At 39.6% G+C, this 18278-nt stretch overlaps 1 long non-coding RNA gene and 4 other non-coding genes across 5 annotated transcripts in view; 4 read left to right on the plus strand and 1 right to left on the minus strand.

The window, feature by feature from the left end:
- Positions 1-18278, plus strand: part of LOC110836971 (uncharacterized) — a 249532-nt gene that overhangs the window by 103396 nt on the left and 127858 nt on the right. The window contains exon 3 of the long non-coding RNA XR_015535781.1: positions 17572-17641. This is a non-coding gene — a long non-coding RNA (uncharacterized LOC110836971). The remainder of the gene's footprint in view (positions 1-17571; positions 17642-18278) is intronic.
- Positions 5128-5200, minus strand: TRNAF-GAA (transfer RNA phenylalanine (anticodon GAA)). Its single transcript has one exon. It is a non-coding gene; the product is annotated as a tRNA-Phe (tRNA).
- Positions 11732-11802, plus strand: TRNAG-GCC (transfer RNA glycine (anticodon GCC)). The gene has a single exon. It is a non-coding gene; the product is annotated as a tRNA-Gly (tRNA).
- TRNAE-UUC (transfer RNA glutamic acid (anticodon UUC)) lies at positions 13570-13641 on the plus strand. The gene has a single exon. It is a non-coding gene; the product is annotated as a tRNA-Glu (tRNA).
- On the plus strand, positions 16872-16943 carry TRNAD-GUC (transfer RNA aspartic acid (anticodon GUC)). Its single transcript has one exon. It is a non-coding gene; the product is annotated as a tRNA-Asp (tRNA).

Here is an 18278-nt window from a genome sequence, read left to right on the forward strand (position 1 = left end):
TGAACTTTGCTAATTTAAAATTTTAATTGAAATTGCTGTTGGTTATTATTGTTTCAGTGTCGTTGCTGTCACACCTTTTAACACACAAAGTAGTTTTGTACATGTTGATGAAGACAATCTTAATCATTGTAACGTGGGTTACCAACTGATGTGACTGGTTCTCAGGATTTAACTCATAGGGACATCCAGTTAACTCAAAGTTGTACAAATGAGGTTCGCATTCAAATGTTGATACCGTTACTCGTGAAAATATCACATATTCTCGCATTAATTAACTGCACTGAGCAATTTACTTCGTACGAGGCAAATATTCGTTCAGCTTGTCAAAAAATTCCCCAGCTTCCACGGACCCGAAGTTTCATTATCGTATTTACAAGAATCCGTCACTGATCCCACATCCTCACACGCTATTTTCTTTAACGTCCGCTTTAATAATATCCTCCATCTGCGACTAGGTCTCCGGAGTTGTCGCTTGTCTTGAAGTTTTTCTGACTAAAATTATGGAAGTTTCGCGTTGCAGAACTATAGTAATTTCTGATATCTAGTTATGTATATTACCGTTATATTCTTGGTAATTAATGTTTGCGTAATTTACCTATGACATATTGATGTGATTTGTACATAGGACATTTTTAAACCACTCACCATTAAAGCTACATCTGACACTGCTTATCTTTCACGAGGTCACAAGTGTGCACTTTGACGTTAGATAAAGCAGGAGCTCGTAATTCACTTTGCAAATATTCGTTCATAAGTCTGCTCCTCAGCATTTAATTCCTTCCGTCCGTCCGTCCGTCTCATTCACTTGCCCGTTCGGTGGTCGTGAGTTCGAATACATCAAAACATCCTAATTTCAATTGTCACTTCACAACGTAACAGTGTTAACCCAAGACTAGGATCTTTATTTTACTAAAACAAAAGCTAACAGACCACATATTTACAAATTTATTATATAGGCCTATGACAAGATCATATTTTCAAATAATACCACCGAGGATTTTAAGAAAATTAAACGACCCACGAGTAGTAGGTTGACATGGCGTAATTTATCTCATTGAGGAGGGTTGCTTGCCATCTCCCTTTCTTGTTAATTTAACCAAGTATTTTAAATAATTATAGCCGGAAAATAATGCAAATGACATAATTAATTGATCACAGAGTGACTTAGTAAAACACAAGTTAAAATGTCAAACGGTGAATTCACTGATAGACTAGTAAAAATTTAGAATGGCTGACAAAGGTGGTTAACATTTAACTGATCTGTGATTTCCTTTAAACCACTGTCCTGTTTCTTGAATCAGATTCCATCTCTGAAGGACGAAAAATTAACCGCCAGCCGACTTCACGTACTCGGGCGTCACCGTTCTGATTTATACCATTAGGCTGATGACGTCACGACCCAATTCTGCACTCCCAGAATCCATAATCGTGACTGGGTAATGTCTGCGATTACAGAACCTTCTATGAGCTCTCGTTCGTAATTCAAAATAGCACGTGACGTCTCAAATTTTTAAACGCTAAGCAATGCTATTCGTCACCCCCATCCAGCTCCTAGTTCAGATTCCCCCCCCCCCCCCAAAAAAAAAAATGCTAATCGCCAGTTTCTTACTTCCTGATTAGTTACGACAGACAGCGTAACTCTTTACTCCAGTAATCATTTGTGTGAAACCCAAGCGATTCCTATTGTTAATGAGAATCGCTTCTGTCTCTGTAACCCGCATCTATTTCAGTGTGGCATTTCAATAAATTCCAGTAATACTTCACACCTGGCTGGCTGATTGAGGTCCATTCCACCCACCCAGCCAATCGCCGTAGTAATTACTGAAACAGTTCACTGTCGCCAGCTCCCACAAATCTCTGTTTCTTCATTCACAATCGTCCATCTTGTCTCAGTGGAGTTACATAAGCCCGGTAGTTGACACAGCACCATAAAGCGATCGAAATAACCGACATTTCAACTTGGCTTCTGTCTCCAAGCAGTCTAGTTCTTCCTTCCCAATGAGTGCTGTAATATCAGTTTTCCATTTCTTAATTTAATGGCTAACAAAACTGGATGAAACTTTATTTTTGTACCCCCCACCCCCACCCCCCACCCCGAAATTCTGCTGTGAGAATTGTATTGTTTTTCCTGCATTTCTTCTCTGCTCAGAGAGAGAAAAATTACTTTTAGAAATACACTTATTATTGTAGTTTTTCGAAAGCAAGCTATTGTAATTCGAATAATGGCACAGATGTCATGAGTTATAAAATAGTGTCCGAATTGTATCACTGTTCGTGTTTATTCAAATTGGGTTTTCGTTGAAGTGAAGCGAAATAAACGCCAAGGCTTCTCTGCTCACCATAATCCATTGGATTTACTGTGTCTTCGGTGTTGTTTACGGAGAGTACGTGTTCTCACTTTACCAGAGAGTTCGTGATAGATCGCGTTACATTACGTCTGCGACTTGCCTCTTCTGCCACAGTTTTGAGGTTGATGCACAGGTGGCAGCATTAGTATTCTCAAGTTTGTGATGCCGCCTGGTGGTTGCAAGGAGTTGTACCACCATGGCGGGTTTTTTGGTTATTCACTTGCCGCCTTTCATACGTTACTTTATAGTGTGTGAAGTATGAATACAAGTTCTGATATTCCTTACTTTACAGTTCGATTTTTCATGCATATACTTTAGTTTGTGTATGAAGATTTATTTCTTTGAAGAATATCAACACATGTAAGTCTTTTGTGCTTCCAATTATTCTCTTAATCAGAGTACATAATTTTAAACTTTGTATTCAAGATATAATGTTGTATTCTACGTTATATTAACGGGGAGAGTTATATTGTGTAATTATAGTTTCGAGTGCAGAAGGCCTCCTAATATATAGAAAACTGTCTCAATATTTAGTTTTTTTACAAAGTAAAAAATGAATTTACAGTTTAACCTAAAACTTGGTAAAAGATGATAATGGTAATCTCCTTGCAGATACCCACAAAATTTTGATTTGGTGGAAGAATTACTTTTGTCTGCTATTCATTTACATGAGGTTAGTCATGTTTGCATACTGAAATAAGCCAGTGGTACCTGAGCCAAGTTCTTTGGAGGTTAAGATTGCTTTGAAATTTTGAAGAAATGTACGCCACCAAGTACTGGACAAATTCTGGCATAACTGATCCAAGCAGGAGATAAAACTTTGCATTCTAATATACACAAACTTACTAATTCTATTTTGGGAAAAGAAGAATGACCTGAGTAGTGCAAGTTGAAGGAAAATATTATTGTACCAGTTCGTATGATAGGTGATAAAACTGATAGAAGTAATTATTGGGGAATATCAGTGCTGTTAACTATGCAGTATATTTTATCCAACATAATATATTATGAATTTGTAAGATACAGAATTAAAATTAGAAATACAATGGGACAGTAAGTACATCAGCTATTAATGGCTAACCAAAATGTGTTCCTTCAAAACCAATAGTAAAATCCATACAGCACTTGTCTGATACAATTCCTATTCAGAATTGCATGTAACTAGGATATGAAGACCAGGGGCAATTTTCTAGGTTATAAAACGCTGTAAAGTGTGAAGCTCGTCTTCATCTACTGCTGAGGCATAAATGAATTGAAGTGAGAGTTTCCTAAATAGAAGTAACTTGGTGAAAGATGAGAATGGCAATTTGCTTGCATAGTCCTAGAATATGTTAATACTTCCAATCTCCCATTGGACTTCATTGTGTAGTGTTTTGGTGAACACATGAGGATCTTCACAGTTCCAGTTTTAAGAGTATTGTCGACCAGACCAAAAATACTGAACCGGACGCGGCCCTAAACCTATGATTTTGTATTGAAGGTGGAGAAAAGCCAACTAATTACATTATCAGTCACTAGATGGTAGCACCCGTATCAAAAGCCAGGCACAATTCCCATTTCAGAAGGACGATGTCAGCACACGTACTATGAAAGGGGAGAAATGAATTTTCGCCATCTTGTTGCGTACATGACCGGGATACTGGGAACGACCCGTTCTTCACGTGGCAGAGTGGCTCTAAGGACATTCGGTAGGACTCCTTGGACGAGGGATCGGCCCGTCGCAAGGCCTCTACCTGTACAGAGTACAGCATAGGAAGACGCGGACAAACATCCATGGCCTACATGACATGTTCGATAATTTTTATCGGACTAAAAAACACATGGGTTTCATTTTGTTCCTTTCCAAATTATATTATGTTGTCTCGTTGCGAGGGGGAACGGCAGTGGAACTCACGTAGTCCTTGTAAGAATTAAACACGTACAGACGACCAGAAAACATGTCCTCGCTGCAATGTCAAGGTCGCTTCTGTAATTCTCATATTCTACTGGGGTCAAAAGATAAATGGGCCAAAATAACACCACGATTTCTTATAAGAAATAAAAGCCCCTTAGGGCGCTAGTTTTATCGCTGCCCTTAATATTTTCTGGGTGCCAGAAATTTTCTCAACGTCTCTTGGTATGTCTTACCAGAGTCCAGCCATCCTTTGCTAGCTGTAACCCAACACTTCAGGATTGTAGTGCGCCATGCACTCGGGTTCACAGCGCTACGTGGCAAGGTATCCTTGAAGTAAAGGAAAATGTGACCTTTGCCGCTTCGTAGGAAACGATTCTCTTGAATTCGTTATGCAGGTCTTGGTTTTGTAAGCAGCGCAGTTCCTGGCGTCCAAAAAACAGGAAATTTCAACACTGGACCTGTAAGGCAAATACATCACCTCACCTCATCTGGATATTTTATCTGCAGAATGTTTTGGGAATCACACGAAAATTTTCTTTCTCTCATACTTTTTATTTAATTCTGTCTTCAGCTTACTAAACTTCTTTTTCCCCTGACTAGCTTTCCTTTAACGCAATTAAATTCCCAACAAATGGGTTTCGGGCGAACACGTATGTTGCGATCAACAATGGCACAACTGAATATCTGAAAATCGTTCGCAAACAGTTTTGATGCTAGGAGACTGACTGATGAGAGCACCGTAAAACGTTTCATGATTTGGTATTAGGAAATTCTTCATACGTGCACGTCTGAGGCGTGTCGACTCTCAGAGTCAAAAAAAAAAGTTTAAATTATGTGTAATATTATGTTTTACGAACACAAGAGACAAATAACAACAAAATGAACTGCCGAAACCCGGGATCGAACCAGGGACCTTTAGATCTTCAGTCTAACGCTCTCCCAACTGAGCTATTTCGGCTGCCTTAAGTTCAAGACACACATTATCTTTTCTTGAACAGCGTGGTAAGCTATGGACGAAATATTTCCTCCTTCGTTTATACAACAACGCTTTTCCAATTGCACAAGTTGTGTGACGTCAAATTATTATTTTGATAGTTTTCGATCATGCCTATAAAAAGCCTATAGTATTGTATTGGCTTTTGTTTCATCAGACGCATATATTTATTGAGGATTTAGTCTCTGGTTCTCTAAATTTACGAATATTTATTGTTTTGTCAAGTAATGTGTGACTTTGTGCAGAATATATGTCGAAAATGCGTATTAAAATGGGGTAATTTGAAGAACAAAAGGAATCCTTTGGGGTCCATGCAGATGATCACTGATGAAAAGGCAAAGGTTTGTATTTTTGAACAGTCAGGGGTAAGAAGTGATTATTTACAAATCCGAACCGGGTATTGTTAAGGTGATGATTAGCATTGTTTAACATTTCCAACCAGGCACCTCTACGGAGGAACGTGTGAAGAGGTACGGTTCCAGACGTTCGTCACTTTCCTATGACGCGGTAAAACTGTTTTCTGAAACAAAGAAATGCAGCAGCTGTTGATAGCGTCACGCAGTTGGCGTGTCCAGTCTGCCCGGAAACAGCTTAAAATGCAAGAAGCTTCTTGAGGTCAACTGCACTTCTAGTTGTATATCCTTCCTGGCACTATTGGGACTGCTGCTGAACCTTCGTTGACTGAATTCCTTAGCCTCGTCTAAGCAGCACAGAATCACACCCTCGGTCCTATGTTCGGGGCTTCATCTCTGATCCGACATTCGCATGCTAATAAAACTGTTACGATAGTAGTAAATCTTGTGATCTGTTCTTCGGAAACGTTAACCGCTCCACGTTCACAATGTGCTCTGGATTCTCCGCCCAGAACCATTAGACAGTCGATTGGTTTCTTGAAAGGAGGTTAAATGCAGGGGTGGTCAAACTCCACATGCGCCCAATAATCTCAAGAAGAGACGCTGTTTACTTAAAGATGCGGGTTCATGGACCTACTTTCCACATGCACTGTCTCAGGGCATGTGTTGCGATTTTAACTTGAAATCGAGTGTAGGTTCATCACCTACAGTCATACTGATTCTTTGTACCGGGCACTTGGTGATAGAAGAGTATAGAGTAATGGTGGAAAGCAAAGAACTCGGGAAAAGAACGTGCTAGAATGCGACTTCGTCCACCTCGAATCTCATTTGAAGTCACCAGGGAATGAACCCGGATTTTCGCAGTGAGAAAATACCATCTAGGGCCTCACAGTAATGCGTCAGTTTATTATTCGACGTTGCACAATTTTTGCAGTCTAAACACCGTCATTAAACAGCCGAATAACCGAAAAATATGTTTTCGGAAATCTGCAATCTGGACACCCTTGGCAAAGCATAATAAATCATCTCCGAAGGACCTACAGTTTAAGAACCTCTTCTGCAAACCTGAAAGTTTTTCTCACACGCTTCTTTTGTCTTTTTCTGCATTGTCTGTGTCTTTTCTATTGTTTATCGTTTCTCTTCCCTTCTCTACCACCACCAGTATGAGACCTCGAATATACGAAATTCTGAAAAGAAAACATTTACCATGTATCAGTGGTAGTGAATTCTATACAATAAAACTTGGACATGACATTTCGTATTCATTCTTTCACGAAGTGCATAAAATGAAAGAATTGTGTTTGCCCCTCTAAACATCCGCGTGATTCGCCTCAAAAACTATTGAGAGGATTTCTGGAAAATTTTCTGTTAGTAGTCGGTATAAAAATTGTCCAGGGCGAACGTGATGATGGTACGGACATAAAGATTTAATGTAACTCGTACTTGACAGGAAGTCCAAATCTTGCAAGACCAAAAATATTTCCTTTGTTTTAAGGCCTACCGGTATTTTTCGCAAACAAAGTAAATGTAAAGTTATTCTTGGTTTTTTATATAACCACACCCTGCAGACGTATGGGGCAGTGGAAGAACAGCTCCTCATATTCTTAACTCCGGCACAATATGTATGTGACATGTATCAATAATATATTAATTTCAATCGGTGTCGCTGATTAAGCTAGAAAGTTTGGATTGAATAGACATGTAGAACGAGAAGATGTAAACAAGAAATGCGTGCAGTATTTTATTCGAAAACGTCATGGGCAGATGCCGGTTTATAGACAACATGTAGATGGACAAGGCTAGGAAGAATTATTTCCATTAAAATACGGCCTCTGTACAGAGTGTGCCACGTAACTCGGAACTCGCCTGCTAACATGCGACATCTGTGGCCTGCGTTGTAACTCATGTCCCAGTAGCTCGCTCACTGATGCTGTGGCATGCTATCGTGGCGGGTCCCACATTGAGCTGGATAACCTGTATTTCCAATGTAACCCATACTTTACACGGAAAGATTTGTAACTGTAATAAAAAGAAAAATAAACATCAAGACCAGCGAGTTATGCGTAACCTTGGGGAACACATATAGACGATCTGTGTACCCTCATAAATTGCACCTTTCACGTAACTGTTTTAATAGAAAGTCACAGCCAAAGTTCATATGCAATGATGTAAATACAGTTTGCCTAATTCTAGAACATTTCTGAGGGAAGTTGTAAAGTGAAATTGATAAATTATTCAGTTTTAATTTGTTTATCACAGGTTTGAAAAGTGGTGCTATATCCATTTGGCACATTTTCTGACCTACTTTTCAACATACGCTCAAACAGACCCACTTATCCGAAAATTAACGAACCAGCGGAAGAATTAGTAACTAACCTTGTTTCTGAATACTCCATACCGCTCAGTAAGACACTTTCCTTCTCGCATAGACAACCTAGCTTCGAATGAGAAGATGATTATTGAGGATCAATTGGAAGGAATGTGGAAGGAAGCGGTCGTGTTCTGTTTTGTGAGCCGGAGAACGATTTATGAAGGTTGTATTGTTTGTACAAGGCTTATGGATATTCTTACCGATAGAATGTGGATCGGATCACGTGGCACTGTGTTCATGTTTCAAGGTCCTGGAGGATTTTGCTTGCAGGTCCTTTGACTTCCTCTATGTTTCTCAAAGCTACCGGTACCGCAGAGCTAATTATTCATTTCCTCCTTATTTCTCGTCTTATCTGCGAGAAAGTCTCACGTGTTTAAATTGTATCATACGTTGTCATCACACTCTTGTTGCAGGTCTTTATTTTCGTCATCTTACCAAAATCTTCTTCTCAGAATGCAATCCAAAGTATTTACCATCTGAAGCCCGAGGCTCGTTTATAAATTCAGACCGTACCGTTAAACCCCAAAGAAAACATTTTTCTGTCATGGCGGTGAAAATGACGTTCCTCTGGGTTGTGACGCCGTGTAGACGTGTAGGTAGAGGACGTTTTGGAGAAACATCTTGTCTCCAGCTACGTGGCTGACAGTCACAACCCAGAATTTCAACGTCACATTACAGCTCCACAGCCTATATAATTATCAATATTACAGGTGCATGACTAGGCCCACTTTTTAACAGAGATGTCAAGAACTGTCAGCTTAAAAATCTGTGATTGGTAAACTGGACTTTCTCAGACTCGGTTGTGTTTGCATTAGGCCCTAAATTGAAAGATAAAACGTGTACTGCTATAGTTAATACGAATACTAAAGATGTTGAGACCTTCTTTAAAAGCTCTGTTTTGTACATTTCTGCTATTGCAGTGCTGTTTCTGTTCTACATAGGTCTATGATAAGATACAGATGTAAACTACAAAGGGCCACGGCACATGGGGTCTGATATCACATCCTAGCCGCGGTTCGTTTTGACTCCCCCCCCTTTTTTTTCAGGCGTCACTTTTCCTCCCAGAATCGCACACGAAAGTTAGTTCTGATAGAAAATTTATGTTTTGGGTCGATTCATCTTGTTCGCAGCATGAAAGGTTCAAGAACAACACCGAATGCTATTGGTCGCGTTAGACTAGAGGAGGCATTTTTACGGAGACAACTTTGGTAGGAAACGAACAACGGTTGTCTTCATTGTCACGAGCATTGCCAATGTATTTCACAAGACGTGATGACATGTGTCATCAGAATTATCTAACAGCATTTTGCCACATGCTGGTCACACGCTGACGGTGACAGCAGCAGCGTTAAGAACAAGCTCTGTTCCGATGGACTGTTGTTCAGGGACGTATTAGAATGAACGTCGCGGTCAAGTGATTAGTACTTTTGCATTGTATTCGGGAGGATCTAAAATCCCGATCTCTGCCCGCAGTCCAGCTATCCGATAGGACGTCTCATGGTAGAAACCACTTGGGCCGTAGAATGATTCTTAGGGAACAAGTGAAATGGACAGAAGGGAGAAATAAAGCACATAGTTCTTGAATAAGAAGCTTAAATCATGTTCTCTGCAGGTCTCCGTGTGGCAAATTCTCCGACGTCTGCATGAGTAACCTTGCTTCTTGTCTTGCATTGCGAACAATCAAAAATGTTTTGTTCTCTTTCTCAGTAACTCTAGGCTTAAACACATTCCATTCCATATTATATTACTTCGGCATTTAAACGGCGTCGTTAAGTAACATAAGAACCAATCTGTGCAAATCTATGACAAAATCTGATTATAAAGTTAGAATTTCAACTCTGTCACGAGAACCATTTCTCGAAATATAATGTACACAGCTGAAAGCTGGTATGCCATCGCAGAGACTTGATTTAGTTTCATTTCTTATGTTATATTTATTATGGACAGAGTTGCATTGTGCTAGGTTTCCGTTTAGTAGATTTACGTTGGTTTTGACGTAAATACGTCTATATTTTAGGGTCAGTGTCATTCGGCAAAAAGTGGAACGAAAAAGTGTAACTGCATTGTTATGTTACCTTGGAAACGCATTATTGTTACCTAGGAAACGTCATCTGTTTACTTGGCATTTTTGTTACCTAGAAAACATTACATTACATTACATTACATTACCTTACCTTACATTACCTTACCTTACCTTACATTAGATTACATTTCATTACATATCATTACATTACATTACTTCACATTACATTCAGCTAGCACAGACCCATCTTAAGCGTAACTAATTGAAGTTGAATAAGCAATGTCTTAATCAAACTTTACTCAATTGTAAAGCATGTATAAAGGAAATATTTAGAATAAAGCTAATATATAAACTTCCTTTCTGTATAGACGTATTTACGTCAAATTCTCCGGAACCGTGGTTCCACTGTCACTTTTTCCTAGGCTTTAAACATTCGACCAAAGCTTCATACCGACGCGTTAGGCCAGACCTGCTAGCAGCACATTATCATCCGGATGCTTGGCAGGACTCGGGCAGAGTACGGAAGTTTCTTTGCTAGATAGACAAGCCTCAGCAACTTGCCACTGGCCCAGCGGACTGAACCACGTTATGATGGTAGTTCATGGGGTTATTGGCCTTCCCTACGAACCAGGAACAGGTTTTAGTTGTTAAGTCAGCCGAGGTTGCTCTGACTTTACCAGTAATTTGCTTCGTTACACGTTAAAAAATCTCAGAGCTAGAAAAAACAGTTTTCGGAGTTTCTTCTTGTCACTGATTAGGCCCTTGGATTCTTCCAACGTCAATAAAGTCCCATCTTCCGGTAAGGTTTGCTTTGCCAGACGTCAGCAGAATGTCATGTGTCTGACGGTGCCAAGGTCCGATGACTTACGTTGCATTATTTGGTTGTTCTTCGGCTTCTTTTATAAAAGAAAAGTGAAACTCGAGAAACTTACAGACCGTGTTTGCTCAGATAGTAAAAAGAATAATCAGGCGTGCCCTGTCGTGTTCCAGTACATCGTTTCGTGGATGATTTATTTCATCTCCAGTGTAAGAGACTGACCGTGACAACGAAACAAAAGTTCTGTGAAGGTGACCTTAAGATCGTGACCACTGGTAGCTGCATTATCTTGTACTGTGGTTTTCCACTTCAGAGGATCGTGGCAAGATTTCTAATCATCGATGTGATTCTACCATTTGATGATACTGTGGCATGCACTAATTCCGGACGCTTTTCCTATGATCTGTGGTGATTACTGTCTCTCGAAATAAAGGAATCGACACGGGATCGATTATTGCTGTTAAATTCTGTGTTACTTAAATCAGCGTAATTAATGAACGTCATAACAAGTGGTACAAATATTAACCACTGTGGTACAAAGAAACAAATCAGATTACGATGGCTTCTGCCTCACTTCACCTGATTCACTCTAGGCATGTATGTAGGCTACAGGTTACACGATGACTCTTCTCCCGTGCTTCTAAGGAGATTTTGTAGATCTCTGGCAAGATTAAAATTATTCAGTTACGTCTTGAATCACGCGAAAAAATTTATAGATTGGGATAGATGTAAAACTCAGTGTGTTGTTCCATTTTACACTACCGTCTTCATATCCAAGGTAACTCTGGACATGACATAAGGGTTAAAAAAATTCCAGAGTTGCTTCCAAGAATTGAACTTTTGGCGCCACAGCTTCGAAATATTTTATTAAGATTCATCTTTTATATGTAATACTAAATATATAGAGACAAAACTCCTTTATCGTCCACAGGCATCGGTGGTTCAGTGGTAGAATGCTCGCCTGCCACGCGGGCGGCCCGGGTTCGATTCCCGGCCGATGCATCGAACTTTTTTTTTATTGTGTATTTCAGTTCATTTATGAACTTTTTTTCATCTCTGACCTATCACGTGGCTGGGCTCAAAGCAAAGTCCGTTTTTATTTAGTTCGGAGTAAATTGTGGTATATTGAAAATCTTCGAAGTAAAGTGCATGTATAGGCCAACTTCTTATGGAATATTTTGGATTTCTGTTGCTAACTGGGAATGAATGAAAACAAGCGATCGTGGCCTAATTTAAGCAGAAAATTGGCCAATGCTGAACGAGATTCGTAATATTAATATAACTAAAACTACCCACGAGTAAAAGATGGATCTAATCTGCTCAATATTATTACAGCATGATTTTGTGTTTGCGAAAGTTTGAAGTACATGTTTGTTTTCATGAAAGCAATACGTCGATTGTTCTCGAAAACTAATGTGTAATTGTATTCCTTGGTCCCCACTCGTTCTCTTGCTGAAACAAGGGCTCCAGTGCTACAGAAATTACGTACTGAAACCAAAGCACGTTAGGTATTGCAGTCAGATCACAGAAGAGGTCCACCTTAACGAAACACCTAACATCAGCAAGAAACGAGCTCAATTCTGAAAGTTTGTGATGATCGTGCGTTGTTGTAAACTGTTTTCTGGATATTACCCTTCGTCCGAGACTAAATAAAATCAATAAAAACCACGACGTTTCGGAAATGGGAGTCTATCTCCGTCTTCAGGTGAAACCTACTCAGTTGGGCCTAATCGACAAAGCTAATCCCTATCTTCGGGTCCGGAGATAGGGATTATTAGTAGTATTGGATTCTAACGAAAGATGATCTGCTCCTTTAAGTTATAGTTAGGTATAGTCGTTGGTTGTGATTATAATATTTGCGCCGATGTGTTTTCTGCGACCCGTTTATATATTTTTGTTATAATTATAATTAACTTTTTATAATGAAAACTATTTACTGTGTAATTAAACGTTCAATTTTAACTTCATCATTAATTAAAGTAACCTAATTTGTTAAAGTTTATCAAGTAATGTGTCAGCACTTTCAATAATTTTCCATAAAGTTTATATAAAGTGACTTTATTTATAATCCGGCAGACAGCGAGTTTATAACAAAGGATGACTGCGTCTCCCGTTATAGGTTGAGAACCCTTTCCCTGTGTGAAAGTTGATTCAGCGCCGTGTCGTTAATATCTTAAAATCGCCGAGGTGATTGATGAATAGACGGATGTTTCCGCAGACTGAATTCGAGCGTGCAGAGCCAAGTGCCTTTGCTTCAAAACGTTGAAATTACGCTTTCTAGTTACACGTACTTCGGAAAAGAAGTATTCACCAGTGGAATAAGCATGATCAAATGAGGCTATAGACCGGAAACAAGTATAACTTTCAGGCCATGAAGTACAAGCATAATGGACAACGGGCATTAGTGTGTTTAGTTGACGCTGAGTCACGAAACTGCAGAGAAATTATCCAAACCTGTCAACAACAGGGTCTTTTGTTTCGTGTCGATTGTAGGCAGGTGAGAGAACAAGCAGCTCTGTAAAATATCGTAAGGTGTACTCCGGTTGGTACAACAAACTAACTACGCCTATTAGTTGGACGTTGATAAACCAATGTATGTGCTTTTTTCACCAAGTGATTCCAAAATTTGAAGTACAGACAGCTATTATGCCGACCGGATCGAATTACGTGGAATTCGCTATAGATATCTATCCGTAAGCCTATTCATTTGTCACAAGACAAAGATAAGCGTTGTACATTGAACAATGATCCAGTATGTACTGTTCATCGTCCGGTATGGTCTAGTGGCTAGGATACCTGGCTTTCACCCAGGAGGCTCGGGTTCGATTCCCGGTACCGGAATAACACTTTTGTTGTGACTTTTTTTTTTAATTTTAACGCACAAAATACAATAAGAAGAATGTACTTGTGTGGTTGTTTACAGATTTTTAGCTTTGAGAAAAGGACAGAGATTCAGTTTAAGAATTTTTAAGTAGGATGTATTTCAAAATAAAGTGCTACGAAGAACATTATAAGCGGGAAATTTTCGGATACATTATAATGGGTTAGTGTAGCGACAGTGCTGTAGACTCGTATTCTAGAGGTATCTAGTTTGAATGTCGGTCGTACCACAGATGAGTCGCTTCATAGTTTACCTCAGCTTCTAAAAGCTAATGCTGCTGTAGAATAAGAGAAAGTTTAGTTATCTGATGGGCGGTATTGGCGAAAATTGTAGGAAGAGAGAATTTTGAATGATACGAGGAATTTTTTGTTTATCCCGGTGCCGTTTTGTCTATCAACCCATCCTATAAATAACCCGTCGTTTAACCGCCTAAACATGGTACGTCCTAGAAGTAGGCAGTGACGGTAATGTTGGAAAGAGACCACCATTGACAGTTTCAAAATACGTGTAAGGCACTGCTATAGAAATGGTTTCTTCTCTGCCCACTCTGCTTGAGAAACGGCTGAGGTGTGAGTCTGTATGTTGGCGTGGTTATGAGGCCACGACCTGACCTCACGACAGAGACAGAGTAAGAACTACAAGTCTGCACGTAATCGTCTTTCTTATACTGGGTGTGGGCAAAGCATAGGCAAGTAACCGGAACGATTGAATGCTATCTAATCTTGCAGTCGAAGTCAGTTTATGCTGGCTGTGAAATTACATGCGCTACGCAGAGAGCTCATGATATTCGTCTTCAAAACAGAGCCGCCCCTGGTTTGGGCGAACGGAGAGACCTCTCATAGTTCTACTCTACATCTCTGAATGGGCGATGCTTCTGCGCGCAGGGATCAAAGGGTCAATTTATTAGGGTGGGTGCCAATGTACGACAGTCGCGGCTGTGTTCCTGGTAGTGATTCACGTTAGATGCTACTGTGAATTAGATAAATCTTTGGATGCTTACAGTGACATTGTCCAGAATTGGAAAGTCATGAATCCGTAGTGCTTGATGTTTCGACGAATAATTATAGGCCTAGATAGGTCATGATTTTAACATTGCAGGAATCTGTCAAATGCACCTTTTTAACTCTTTACGTGGAACTTCGCATAATTGGGGTACCCGCTTAATTGGCCAAAGTATTCTAGTCCCGATGCGTCCCAATTAAGCGGATTCCACTGTAAGCACTTCACAGTCTCGTTTTCATATTAACAGCCGATTTCAAACCGTGGGGTGTAATTTGCTGTCCTTACAGTAATCAGACTGAAGTGAGATTAAATTGAAGGTTCAGAGTCCGTTAAGTATCATATCTGACGTGGTTTCAGTCACTGACATGACGATACTCTACCCGGGAAATATGAGGTCTGCGGAATGCTTCAACTCACTTTGCCCTGTCATATCCGCTGGTGGTTTGTAACGAATTTCTTCCGACAGCGAATTTTTCTATTAATTTGTTGTGTCACTGTTATTTTGATGGTTACAGACCTATTGCGAGTAAGAATGTGACTCAACTAATAACGTGAACTACAGACTGATTAACTTACTAACTCATCGTAATCGAACTGGTAGCCCGCGGGCCGCATCCGGCCCGAAATCACTCGTAATTATTCCCGCAGATTGTGCTATTCGTCTATTAACAATGGACACGTTCTGTCTTATATGCAACAAACTCTAGAAGTAGAGCCCTGAATATGGAGACTGTATGTTCATCTGCAACGTTAGGGTCTATCTACATGTCACACTGCTTTACAATCCAGAAGACCAGAATTGTTCATGAATTAACAATGACTGCACAAATGCATGCAGATGGCCTTACTTGGTGAAGTCGGTGGTCCTTCGGTTTCTGCATCAGGACATTTATGTACCGGTCGAATATTTACTCTAGGATTCTATATTATCTAGGCGTGCATTTGGTTAAGTAAGGGTTTATGATGATGATTGCTTATCTTCAGTTGTTCTGCCCCTTGTCAGTCCTGTACCAAAGCGATGACCATTATTGCAGCTTGCCAAATTAAAAGCTGAATACCCTGTCGTGTCGTAAGCCTTTTTGAATTAAAATAGGTACAAAAATGCTTAGTCCAGTATTATTAGAAGGGAAAAATATATTATTATTCTTTTGTTTTCCATTTATCATTGGAAGAACGTAGTTTGAATTGGTAGTAGATTCTAACTGTGAAATTAACGCTGAGGTTACGTTTTGAAGTCCGGATTGTTTCTTGGATTGAAGTGATAACCTAATTGAGCTCTTTGATTCGCACAAAACTAACTTGTGAAACACCTGTTGTTCCACTTGCTAGAAACATTCTCTGTTACATAAAACATTGGCTAACTTGCTCTTCGTTTTGTTATTTTTTATGATTCTCGCATCTTTAACCAGCACGCAACTGAAGAGATGTCCAGACGTTCTCCTTGAACACAATACACCTGCCCTCAGAATCACAGTTCTTGCCCAACAGTAAAAAATCTATATCGATCACACAATAGAGTTGTCCTCTCGAAATTTAATTTGTTGTTCTCAAATGTCTGAACTGTTATGTTTCTGTCGGTTGAGGTCTTGTGTGTCTGCGTGGTTACAACGTTTCGGAAGTACTTTTTGTCTCCATCTTCAACTCTGAAGATGAGACGATATGATTCTCCAGAACTTTCCTGACATTTTCGTTATGAAAGCTTCGTATTATGCACCTACTCTTTTGTTCTTGAGCATTTCCTATGATGTCTATGGCCTTCTGATAGGATCAGGCTTGTTCGCAAAACACTATTCCACTCCAGGCAGGATTACACTTGCGCGTATTTATGGCTCTCACGCTGTGAAACAGGCATAACGTGCCAGATATAGAAGTTTGTGCCAGGTAATTCATCAAGCACGCACCATGTTTGAGCACTACCAACTACAAGCTAAAGCCAAACTCGCATTTCAGAATAAGACACATTGTGTAGAAAGACAAGCTTAACACTATAGAGTCTCATATCGTGCTGGAAGTCTTTGGCTTTTTATCGGGTATGACCGGGTTTAATACCAGGACAGGATTTATGGTGGACAAAGTAACACTTTCTGCAATATTTTATTCGTCCTTGTTACGTTGGCTATCGCGAGTCAATAACAATGATTCAAGGGACTGTCCTTATCACATGTTCACTTTCAACATATATTCGTGGTCCTCGGTAGTATAGTGGTCAGTATCCCCGCCTGTCACGCGGGAGACCGGGGTTCGATTCCCCGCCGGGGAGGATTTTTTTTTACGTGTAATGGTTAAAATAAATGGTATATGCTATACTCTTGAGCAGAAATTTAAAGAATGTTTGAAAATTGCAACTGAAGTGTCATTATTTGTTGATGTAAAGTCCAAATTTTCACGCTCGCAGACGATCTTCCGTTTACAGTTTTGCCAATTCAATCTTTAAATAATCTCCGTTGTTATCAGAAGCACGACGTTTTCCTTTGTCCGTTCATATCTTGACAACCTGTACCTGTATCTATTTTATGTACACTAGTACATGCGATTTACGTCTTGGTGCTTAAAGTACCGTATATTGACTTTTCGTACACGCATACCGCCCTTGACATAGTTCCATCTTAAAGCGTTTAGCTATTTAAAGTGTTGGCGAAACAAGAGGAGAATGCATTTATTTACACAGATGACAGATTTGTGTAATTAATTCGCCTCTCACCAATCAAAAAACCTTTTCGACTACGTCTCCATAAGCATAGCGACAGAAATGTTAATGACTTCATAAACATTTAACTAATAATTGTTTAGTCTACTGAAACCCGTAATTTTAGCAGCAGTTACAGATGCAATGTGTTGTATTGAAGTTCTTTTCATGCTAATGCACTAATTTCTCTTTGTTTTTCCAGGACATTTGATATATTCGTACTCAGCTGTTTCCGCTTCCCCTACTACTTTTCCTCACAGCGACAGGAGACGGTAAGTCATGATACAAGTTATTGCTTTTGTAATTTACTGTGACGCTAGTAATTGGTTTGTACAGCTTACGGATACGGACGGATTTAGGACCCTGAATATGGCATCTCGATTTTCGGGAAATCTTCCTCACGTCTGTCGGGTTTATAGGTTTATTTAAATTTTGGTTTTCCGCGAAAACTGTGCAATGGTTGAACTACAGATACTGCTTGTAACTTTAGTTCTTACATTATAATTTGGTGTAATTTTATGTGTTCGGTAATTACGGCCGCTAACATATTCCCCGTACGTCACGTTCATCCCTTCCACCTAAGCTTCAAGAAGGATCATTTCTTCACAATTTCCACAGAGTCCCAGAAATTTAAATTGCCCCAGCTTTAAACGTAAAATTGTCAAAATGCACCGATATTATTCTGAGCCACTTCATTTCGTGAGATTTTAGGTTCTCATAGTAGCGAATATGAAGACGACAACTTTGTGGAATGTTGCTTCATATATTCATGTAGAAGTTGGCCGACGTTTCAGAGGTGTCTACTGACTCATTCATCAGTCATCGTCGGCGCAATAACCCAAAAGAATGGCGTCTTCATTCCCAGTTTATTTCGTTCAACAGTCAGCAACATATTCTCCTAAAATTCGT

The sequence above is a fragment of the Zootermopsis nevadensis genome, unplaced genomic scaffold, assembly GCF_977971745.1.
Source record: "Zootermopsis nevadensis isolate Lab colony 2312 unplaced genomic scaffold, Znev_1.0 Znev_ptg000002l, whole genome shotgun sequence".
Classification (NCBI taxonomy): Eukaryota; Metazoa; Arthropoda; class Insecta; order Blattodea; family Termopsidae; genus Zootermopsis; species Zootermopsis nevadensis.